Below are 10,201 nucleotides of genomic sequence, written 5' to 3' on the forward strand. Positions count from 1 at the left end.
TCAGTCTCCACGCCAGGAACTGGGCTCATCATTCCTTCCTTGAAAGCTTAGCAGGGGCTGCTCTGTGCACTTATCCCACACACATCCTCTCTTGCTTCCCTCCTGTGATGGATCTTCCCCTTGCTGCAGTCCCAGAAGGCCTGGCCTTAACCCCTGTCCCGAGCTCACTCCTACCTGGGTCTTTCCCACCAGCCAGGAGAAAGCCGATTCCTGGTCCCACCTTGGGGTTTCTACCAGAGTGGGGGCCCAGAGCGAGGCATGGCCAGCCTCCTTCTGTGAGGCCGGGCAGTCAACTGGAACCTGAGTCTGAGCTGGAATTGCACTTTCTCTCTTGTTGGCCTCTACTATTAATTCGCTGTGTGCTGAGGGTTGTACGGCAAGCCCATGGAAGATTTCTTTAGAAGGCACCCCGCCAGGCTAAGGCCTTGGTGTTGTGGCAGGACAGCACCCTCCTTCGGGGGGTGGAGGGGGGGAGGTAAACAAGTGAACTCGGCTTCGTTTGAGCCTCTTTAATGGATTCTGTAAAATGTGTGAGTTGCCAACATTATTTGTCCAAGCGCTTGTGAGTGTTTTAAAGCTTTTCTCCACCCATTTCACTCTGTTCCCAGAGTTCCAGTTCTCCGAGAGACTTAAGCAAGAGGAGGCATTTCTTTTCTCCCCTTTTCTTCTTTTTCTAATTGTGTCATTTGGAGTGTTGACCAGGCGGGTGGCTTTCTCTGCCCTTGGTCTAAGGCAGAGCTTTACTCCGCTTTCCAGCTGCTCCCACTGTCACCTGTGAGAAAGGAAATGCTAGCCACACGCTATGGAAGTCGCTTTTTTAGCTACGGCAATGGAATCGGCTTCCAAATCCCCTCACATATTGTCTCATCTGGGCCCCATTGAGAGGGACTGCAGGGCTCACCTAAACTGCGGTGTCGGCTTCTGCTGGCTCTTGACAGTGGGGCTGGGCCTTTCTCTGTTGGGGACTGTCCCGTGCATCGTAAGCTGTTGGCAGCACCCCTGGGAGCTGCCCACCGAACGCCAGCACTGTCCTCTAGTTGTGATAACCAAAAACATCCCCAGACACTGCCAGATGTCCCCGATGGTGGGCACAATCCCCCTTGGTTGAGAGTTTTCAGATGGGGAGGCTGAGCGAGGCACCAAGGGCTTGCCCATGGCCCCAGTGGGAAGCTCTAGCCCAGAGTCTGTTGGCACCGCCAGCCCTCAGTAGCCCTGAGGGGGCCATCTCATTTTCTCTGTCTCCAGTTCACCATCCCAGTCTGTTCTCAGTCATGGTCCTTCCCAGCGCAAATGCCTCTCTCCAGCATGTTGGTCTCTGGAGTGTGTGTGTCGCTCATGGGTCTGCTCTCCTAACTCCCGAGTTTCATGCCCAGAGGGGCAGGCTCAGACATCTCATCTTGTTTGTGTTCCACGGAGGTCTGTAGGCGGAACACTCCAACGTCCCATCCGGGGAGGCTGCCCCACAGCGACCCCAGGAGCTCAACTCAGCTCCCCAAAGTAATGGAGTGAGGAGGGCACCCCCTGGGTGGAGGAGAAGACGGAGTGACAGCGCCCACAGCCCCGAGGGATCGCTGGGATCCCTCATGTTCCCTGTTCTTCCAGAATCAGAGATCAAGTTCTTTGATAACCATTTGGGGCACCTGTGTTGATGCCAAGCTGGGAGTCTCCGGTCCCCAGTATCTAGCGCACCTCCCGCCCTCTCTTGCTTTCTGGCTGAAGAATGGGCTCTTTCCTCTAAGGCCCCACACAGCAAATGTGGGATTCAACAATGTTAACAGCATTCTTTCTTGCAGGACTTCCAGAGCCTTTACCTGCTCACGTGCTCTGAGGTGGTCCCACAGCTACCCAGGATGCAACAGTTCCCAAGTAATGTGACCACAGCACGCTTTCTTTTCATGGAGATCTCATCCCTCCACTTGTGGGATATCCATGGGAACGTGTCACCCAGCAGTGAACGTGCACCCGGTGGCCTCCGCTGGGCAGTTCTCAGGAAGCTTTAACTACAAAGGACGAGAGCAGCCAGACAGGGATGCCCCTTGGGTGTGATGGTGCTTAGTGGCTGGGTTCAGGGCAGGACCCTGGAGAAGAGAAAGTGTTTCTCAGATGTCTGGGTGTTCCCAAGCTGTGGGGGCGAGCCTGCACCACTGACCTACCTGTGCATGTCTGGCTGCAAGAGATGGAGCCGGGGCTCCCAGGGTGCCATGTCCACCCTCACCCTCCTCCTCTGAAACCCCAGAGGAGGGCGAAAGGGCAGACATGCAGAAAGAGAAAGGAAAGCAGAAGTTTCCACTTGTACTGGATGGTTTTGTTTTTTTATCTGTTTGCAAATGTTCAGTGTAATGGTTTGAAACCCAGCCGTGGAGCTGCCGCCGCCCACACACAGAGCTGCCGTGGCACTAGCTCCCCCGGCGAACCGTCGCCCCAGCATCGGCCATTAACCGAAGCCACCCCAGGGCAGGCTGCACGCGTGCCTAGCGTCCCTCAGCACCCATACCGCCTGGCACCCCCGGCACCGCCACCCTCCACACACACACAATTAAAAAAAACCTGCAGCCCCCGGTTTCTCTAGAGGAGGCATAGAGAGAAGCAAAGGCAGGATGGGACGAGCAGGGAGAAAGCTCCTGCTGCACCGGAGCCACCAGTCCTCGGGAGAGCGCGCCAGCCCCCGCCTGCCTGTGGACTGACTGCAAGGTGAGAGAGGTCTTTGTGATTTCTTTGTGCACCTGGAGGTCTGGGAGGCCAGGCCAGATGAAGGGGCTTAAACCTTGAGTCTGTCTGATGCCTCCCGAGTGATTCTATCAGGCAAGCATGATGGACGCTCCCTGCCAGGCACACGCAGTCATTTCTGACACAGCCCCACCCAGGTCCCCGTGAGTGCTGTGACCAAGGGGTGTCTGCTCCCCCGTCTGCCACCCTCAGCACATCCTGCGATGTGCATTCAGGTCTAATCCTGCTCTGGCCTGACCTGCTGATTTCCACCTGAGGCTGCTGACCACCCCCCTCCCCCCGCCCCCCGGAGCGAGCACAGACTGATTCCTTTGGGGCCATATGGAAGGGTTCTCCGTCCAAGGGGCTTTGGGAGACCTGTTTCCCCAGTGACCCCAAACCCAGTAATCAGAAGCAATCAGACCCAGCTGTCCAGCTAATCTGTACGAAATAGGCTTCCTTCCCAGTAGAAATCAACAAAGTTTAAAATAGAAGGGCTGTCATCGGAAACAGAGCCGCAGAGTTCTCTGCGGTGCAACAGGCAGGGACGCTTGCCTGGAAAATATTAAGTCCCAATGACAGAGCTCATGGCCACACGAGCCAGGAAAAGACTCGGTTTCCTTGCTTATTAAGCATGTTTGTGGGTCGGAGGGTAGCTGAGTGGGGACCTCGCTCCTGGAGGGCTGAAACCTGTTGCCAGGGAGGAGCGACATCAGGGACCGAGGCAAGGATGGAGGGCAAGAAGAAAGGCCCTGATGGTACGTGCATGTAGGAGAGAAGCAGAGGAAAGGCCTTGGTTCTGTGCAGTCAGGGATGAATCAGTCAGCGGGTCTATTTTTAGTCTCTAAGATCTGCTGTTACATTTGCCTGGCATTAATTAATGTCACAGGCATGTAACATCCGCGGGTTCGGAAGGGCCTCAGCATGTCACTCACACTGGGCGGGAGGGGGCGTCCACCCTGGTGGAGGGTTGCCCTCAGGGTCTGAGGGGTCTGGGCTCCGACACAAACATGGGGCAGAATGTTCCGCTCTCTGGCCTTGCCCTCTCCGGGTGTATCCGCTAATCTCCGGCTCCGGCCCTTGGGGGTCTGGCCACTGGCCAAGCGAGAGTTGTGATTGTTATGCTTTGTTTTTAAAAAAGGAAAGGCTGAAATTGAAAAAAAAAAAGATGTTGGATAGTGGTTTGGAATAAGGAAAATGGTGTGGAGGCAACTCAATTATCGCAAAGAGGAAGGAGGCCCCCTAATCCCCAAACAGGACTGATTTTGACAAAGTAGATTTCGTAAGCGGGGAACATTTTCCAACGTAGTTTAGACAAAATATATGTTAGCAGGAACCAAGTATTGGGTTGGGGTTGATTGGATGTTGGCTGCAATTATGTGTGAGGCTAATTAGCCTGTTTGTGTGTCAGAGCCGAGGCCTTCATTCCAAAGAGAACTTACATGGAGGACAGGAGTGTGTGCCTGGCTTGCACGGTGGCACAGGGTGACCGTCGGCTTGAGTAATGGGCAAGAGTGAGCAACAGAAGGCCACGTGGTAGTCAAACTATTGGGACAATGTTTTTGTACATTTGCAACAATTATTAGGTCAATAAGAAAGTGAGACTCATCAGGCCCTAATTAAAAGAGACATCCTTTATACTCTCTCATTCAGCATGCCCCCCTCGCTCCCAGAGTCAGACCGCGTCACTGATTACCGGTCCCGCGCCACTTGTCAAGGCCTATGTGTGGTCCTCATTTACTTCAAAAGTCACTTACGGTTGGTCCATCCAAGACAAGGGCACGGACAACCTCCTGAGTAGGCCGAGAGAGTTACTGGGCACTTGGCTGGCCTCTCTGTTGAGTGGAGAAATACAAGATGTGTAGATGACCTCTGGGGACCATCAGCAAAGTCATTTTTCAGATCCTCAAGCAGCAGCACTGCATTTCTGACATTCTGGAGAGGGGTCAGAGCCACCAGAGGGTGTGGTCAAGCAGGCCTGACCTTGGGGGCTCTGCTACCAGCTCCATCCCATTCTTTCACCCCAATGGCTGACTCCAGGACGCTGAGCCTGCGCCCTCTCAGCTGCTGTCTGATGAGCCCTGTTCTCCTGACCATGCCGTGTTCCTTGAGGACACCGACCGCATCCTTCCCCAGGGCCCCTGGGCTGGGGACACCTGTGTCAGGAACGTGGACCTGAGAGGGGAGCCAGTACCTGGCATCTCCGTTGCTGATGCAAGTCTCTGGCCCCTTCTGGTCCTGTTTGAGATCCACCAGAAGACGCCATTGGAAAACCAGTGAGCGCTTCCTCGGTGCCCACAATCTAGAGTCCTGGGCTGCTTCGCGGTTTCTTCTTGCACATGGAATTCTGACCTGCAAGGGCAAGGGCAAGGGCAGGGATGGCTTTTGTCCTTGGGCCCTGCCTCCACGGTGGTGGAGGTGCTGATTGGAGAAGGCCTTGAGGCTGTGCCCAGAGGGCTGACCTGCCTTTCTTACTGGAATCCTTGGGGGCCTGTGAGGTTGGTGCTGCCCCATCACTACTTCACAGAGGAGGAGGAAATGGAGCCGTATAGACTTGATCTGCACTTCATGGTCTAGTCATTGATCTCACTATAAAAGGACACTTGGCCCTAAATAAAATCGTGAAGGAACAGTGTCATTCCTGGGCAAGGTGCCCGTTTACCTGTGCTGCCAAGTAGGTGGAACCCGAGACGCCCGGCCCAGCTCGGAAGCACGCGGCCCAGCCAGAAAGCTGAGCCCAGAGCAGTTGCTCTCCATGCCTGCTCCTGCTGAGCCTCTGCATCTGAGGGTGACTCCCAGGCAGGGCAGTGTCCCCTGACCCCGTCCATCCCCCTGCAGGCCCCCTTCAGCAAAAGAGGAACCGGGCACATCGCCACCTTGACATTCTGCAAAGGTCTCGGTTGACTAGTGTGCAAGGGGGAAGCTGGGCAGAGAGTCGGGGAGGCTCAGGACCCTCCCTGCCGCCTCCCCTCCTGCTCTGTGACCCGCCATGGGCCTCACATCCTGAGGGGAGCCCTAGAAACGGGCCGTGTTGATGAAAACACACGGACCCATCAGCACAGGAAGCGCGGCCTCACGTTCACAGCAATAACCACCGGGCCCCTCACAGAAACCAAAGAGGAACAGATTTCAGATTTTTAACTAAATTAGGAAACACATGTTCTCCCTCCCTCGTGCCCTCTCTCCCCTCAGCAACTCTCGGTTTGTCTCACACGTGCCCTCTGCCCTCCCTTCCTATCCCCCATTGGGGAGCAGGACATTTAGGAAACAGAGTCCGCGCTCCTCTGGGCTGAGGGAGCAGCTGTGAGAAAACAGGATATTAGCGATGCTGGGAGCCCGCGGACCTCGGCCCCAGGTAGGGCTGTCGGATCAAACACAGGATGCCCGTTAGCATTTGGATGCCACGTGTGCAACAGAAACTTTTTAGCATTAGCCTGTCCCAACTATTGCACAGGACACACGTACACTAACGTAGTAACCCTTGTTTCTGTGAAATTCAAATTTAACCAGGCATCCTGTGTCTTTATACATTTGCTACTAGTGACTGCCACACAGGCGGCCTCAGCAGTTTCATCTTGTCCAGTGTTGGGTCCACATCTCTCTCAGGCCTTGCTTCTAGCTCCTGACATGAATGATAAAGCGGCCTTGTCACAGTCAACCAGCGGGTCCTTAGTGCGGGTCACGTGTGGCAGGGGTCTGCCCAATGGAGGCGTGTTGTTATTCGTTGTCTCAGGGGAAACTGAGGCTCAGGAACTGGCATGACTCAGGGGTGCTCGGAAAGCTGTGGCCTGTCTCCCTGAATAGAACTTTCTGGCAGTGGGTGGGTAAGCAGCCTGCATGCTGGGGAAAGCAGGCTTGGAGGAGCAGTAATAACAGGTTAGCTTGGGAACGGTTGTAACAACACATGCAAATTATATGCAAATATCCTTGGCCGCCTGCAGGCTGCCCTCCCTGGATGGGAGACCTATGAGCATGGTTCCCAGCCCTGGGTTTCCGGCAGGAGCCGTGTACCTGGCTGAGCACACCGGGCCCGTGAGAGGTCCACGTTCCTGGGGTGCACGTGGGCTGGGGTGGGAGGTGTGTGTGTGTGTGTCAGTGAGTGAACACACGTGTTCTCTTGGCTGGATGAGGATGCGAGGGGGCTGGTGTGGAGGTGGATATGTGAGGGAGCATGTTGATGTGTGCGTGACTTGCCACCTTGATCCGTGCGCCCCCAGCAAGCCACATGGCTCCTGTTTCCTGGGATAACCTCTCCCAGGCTCCTCCAGCATCTCTCTCCGGAGAGGAAGAGGCAGCCCCTCTCTGTGGGTGTCCTTCGCTGAGCTCTGGGCTTGGAGATGTGATGAGAACCATCCTAACCAGGATGCTGTCCACATCTCCAGGGCCCGGGTCTACCTGCCGGGGAGCACCCGGTCCTTCCTTCTCAGCAGTGCCTGGGTCATTACCGTCCCCACTGACAGGGGGTCCTCGGAGGCTTTGAAAGGTGAGGTGACTTGCCCACTGCTGGTGAGACCCCAGCCCAGGTTCAACCCCAGGTGCCCACACTCCCACGCTCTGTGACTGGCCAGGTGAATAAAGGGTGCTAAAAACTTGGTCTTGCCATGAGCTTTCAAAAGACAGAGCACTCTTTTGGAAAGTTCTATATGGAGACTTGCAAGAGTTTTAACTGAGATGTTTTGGGATTTGTGCTCTTAGGATTGATAGGGTTGGGCTCATGTTGGTGCCAACGGAGCCCGGTGTGTTGGGAGACGTTCTCCGAGAGAGGAGCCGGGCCAGAGAACACGGTGGGGGTGGTGTCCCCGGCCACCCTCTCCTCCGCTGAAGGGGAGCTTGGCTTAATGACTGCGGATGCTAGAGTGGGGCTGGGTGACGGGTCCATGCACTGTCCTTGCTGATTGCTGGCTGAGTGGCCAGGGAGACATGGCTTCGCACTGGGACATGGTACTCTCGCTGGCCTAGTGCCGCCCAGTCTGGTCTGCTATCAGCCCTTGCTGGAGCCAGGCCCCACCCAGGTGCTGCAAGAGCTCCAGTAGCCGGACAGGTGTGGCTCTCCCCTTGGTGGCTCTTAGAACCCTGGAAACCAAGCTAAGTCCTTACTGTGTGAGGTTCCTAAAGATATGCCCCAGAGTGCTGCAGACAGTGTGCTGCTGAGGGTCAGGCTGGGGTCACTCCAGCGGGGGACACGCCGGAGGCCGCTGTGGAAGAGGCAGGGCTCTGATCCACCTGGAGGAGAGTGGGCTTGGGTGGGGAGGGAGTGTGGCTGAGGGAGTGGCAGAGGAACGAGCAGCTGGCTTGGGTGGAGGGTTCCTCTCTCACCACCTGTGCCAGGCAATAGGCTCAGGGTTGGGGACATGGTGGAAAGGTCCCTGACTTCTGGGGTTGCAGCATTAAGCAAGTGATGCTTCATTATCCTTGTGGTGAGGACAGGGGGTCAGACTGGTCAGGGAGTGGGGTCTGGGAAGGCTTGTGAGGACCTGAGACTGAGCTAAGGTAGAAAGAGTGGGTGGGAACTGCAGGCCATGGGCGTGTGGCTGCAGGGGACCCTGACAAAGAGCTGAAAGACCAGCACTGGCCTCCTGGGAAGCAGAGGCAGGGATGGGGTTTGGGAAGGGGAGGTGGGCAGAGGCCCGTGCCCAGGGGAGCTAGGAGGTAGGGACGGTCACCTAATCCCGTGGGCAGTGGGGCCGCTGACAGGATTGTCACTAGGGTGGGGCCTGCAGATGTCATTTTGTTACGGCTGCAGAGTGGACTTGTGGAGGGCAGGGGTGCAGGTAGTGACTGACTTCAGTGAGCTGTGGCTGCCTCTGCCATCCCTGGCCAGCAGGCTCAGTGGCTACTTAGTGGCCACAGTACCTCAGCAGAGCCCGCACCTGAGTCCCGGCGCGACCGCCCCCCCTCCCTCTGTAGGACACGTGCTCGGGCTCAGGGCCCACACTCTGCGAGTCTTCCTCTCTGGGCCAAGTCCTGCACAACCGGAGAACAGGAAAGAGTCAGCGAGATAGGAAGCGTGCTTCAGGCCCGCTGCCTGAGTGCTGAGAAGGTCAGGGCCTGGTTTCTGCTTGGCCCTCGGCCCTGGGCCGGGCGTCTTCCTGGGCTGGACTTCCTGGGGAGCAGGCCTGGCAGGAGCAGCGATTGCTTCACCGCCCGGGCGCTCCCAGGCCCACGAGGTGAAGTGCTTAATTGTTCTGGCCGCTGTTCTGGGTCTCCCTGCGGCCAAGCCCTGATTGGGGGCAGGGCGAACATGTGAGACTGTCCCAAGGGCTCACTGACACACCCTAAGAAGGGCCTGAAAAAAGAGAGGGCACGTCTGCCTGCTGCTTCGTGCTGGGTGGGGAACCGCAGGCAGCTCTTCCTCCCCACAGAGCTGAGGCTGCCCCCATGCTCCCCGGCCTGCCTGGAGCGTGCTGAGAAGCGGGCTGTGTGCGCAGCCCTCAGGGACCCGGGGTCTGGTGGGCCTCGCGGGCGGCGGCCTCTTCCCTATCGCTATGACATAGGGGACGAGGGAAACTGGGTTGCTTATGATTTGAATTGTGCTTCGCCCAACAAAGATTTGGTGGACTTACAGTAAGAACACAAGCAGAGGACAGACGGTGGGAAACAGCCAGGGTGTGGGATCGAGGCTGGGGGATGCGGGCTCGGCCAGGCTGGCCGCACACGGTCCGTTTGGCTTCACAGGGACAGAGCTTGTTGGGTTGGAGGAGCAGCCGGCAGGGACTGTAGACGGATCTGTGCTCTCCCTGTTCACTGAAATGTCTGAAGCTCCATTTTTGTAAATACGTCCCCAAGATGCCGATTAGCCTGGCTCCCAGGTGGTGGGTGAGGAGGTCTTAGCCATTTTGCCCCCATCCGGGTGGGTAAACTCTTCCCCTTAAAAAAACAAACTCTTCAGATAAGAAAGTTTTGAGGATGGGAGGAGGGGGGAATCCCGTTTTTCTTGTTATTGTTGAAATGTAAGGCTTTTTCTTTCTGGTCTAAAACATTCATTTACAAAACCAGAGGGTGCCACCAGCAAAACCGCTTCAGGGGCCCACAGTGGTTTCGTCTTAGGCTCCGCGAGTGAAAGCCCGCGAGCCACAAGCTCAAGAGCCACGTCAGGTCTTCCTCCGTGGGGACCCGGCTTGTAGGGGGTGGGCGCCTCCTTCCCTCACTTTCTGTCCGGCGCTCAGGCACTTGCTTTTTATGTGACTGTGGGTGGGCATGGCGGGCGGTGGCGGGAGGCCCATGGGGACGGCCCTGGGAGCTGCCACCATCACAGTGGCAGCCGTTATTTCCCAAACAGCATTTGCTGCGCGGGGAGAAGGGGCAGAGACAGTTTTGGGAAAACTGTCTTTTGAGTCAGAGGGACATTACCTTGGTGGATTTCTGCCCTCTGCCCACCAAGACACTGGTTTCAACAGCAACGGGCATCTTTCTGCTTCCTCACTTGGCACACGCACTGGGCCAGCCTGTCCCTGGACCAGGAGCATTCACAGGGCTGATCCCCTCTCCTCCTCCT

General features: G+C 56.6%; 1 protein-coding gene across 1 annotated transcript in view; it reads left to right on the top strand.

Moving 5' to 3' along the window:
• The first annotated feature begins 2,443 nt into the window (after positions 1–2,443).
• The window catches only part of ZNF831 (zinc finger protein 831), a 93,385-nt gene continuing 85,627 nt past the window's right edge, over positions 2,444–10,201 (top strand). The window contains exon 1 of the mRNA XM_015566211.1: positions 2,444–2,691. The gene's annotated coding sequence lies outside the window, so the exon portion shown is untranslated. The remainder of the gene's footprint in view (positions 2,692–10,201) is intronic.

Source organism: Myotis davidii, unplaced genomic scaffold, assembly GCF_000327345.1.
Source record: "Myotis davidii unplaced genomic scaffold, ASM32734v1 scaffold262, whole genome shotgun sequence".
NCBI classification, from domain to species: Eukaryota; Metazoa; Chordata; class Mammalia; order Chiroptera; family Vespertilionidae; genus Myotis; species Myotis davidii.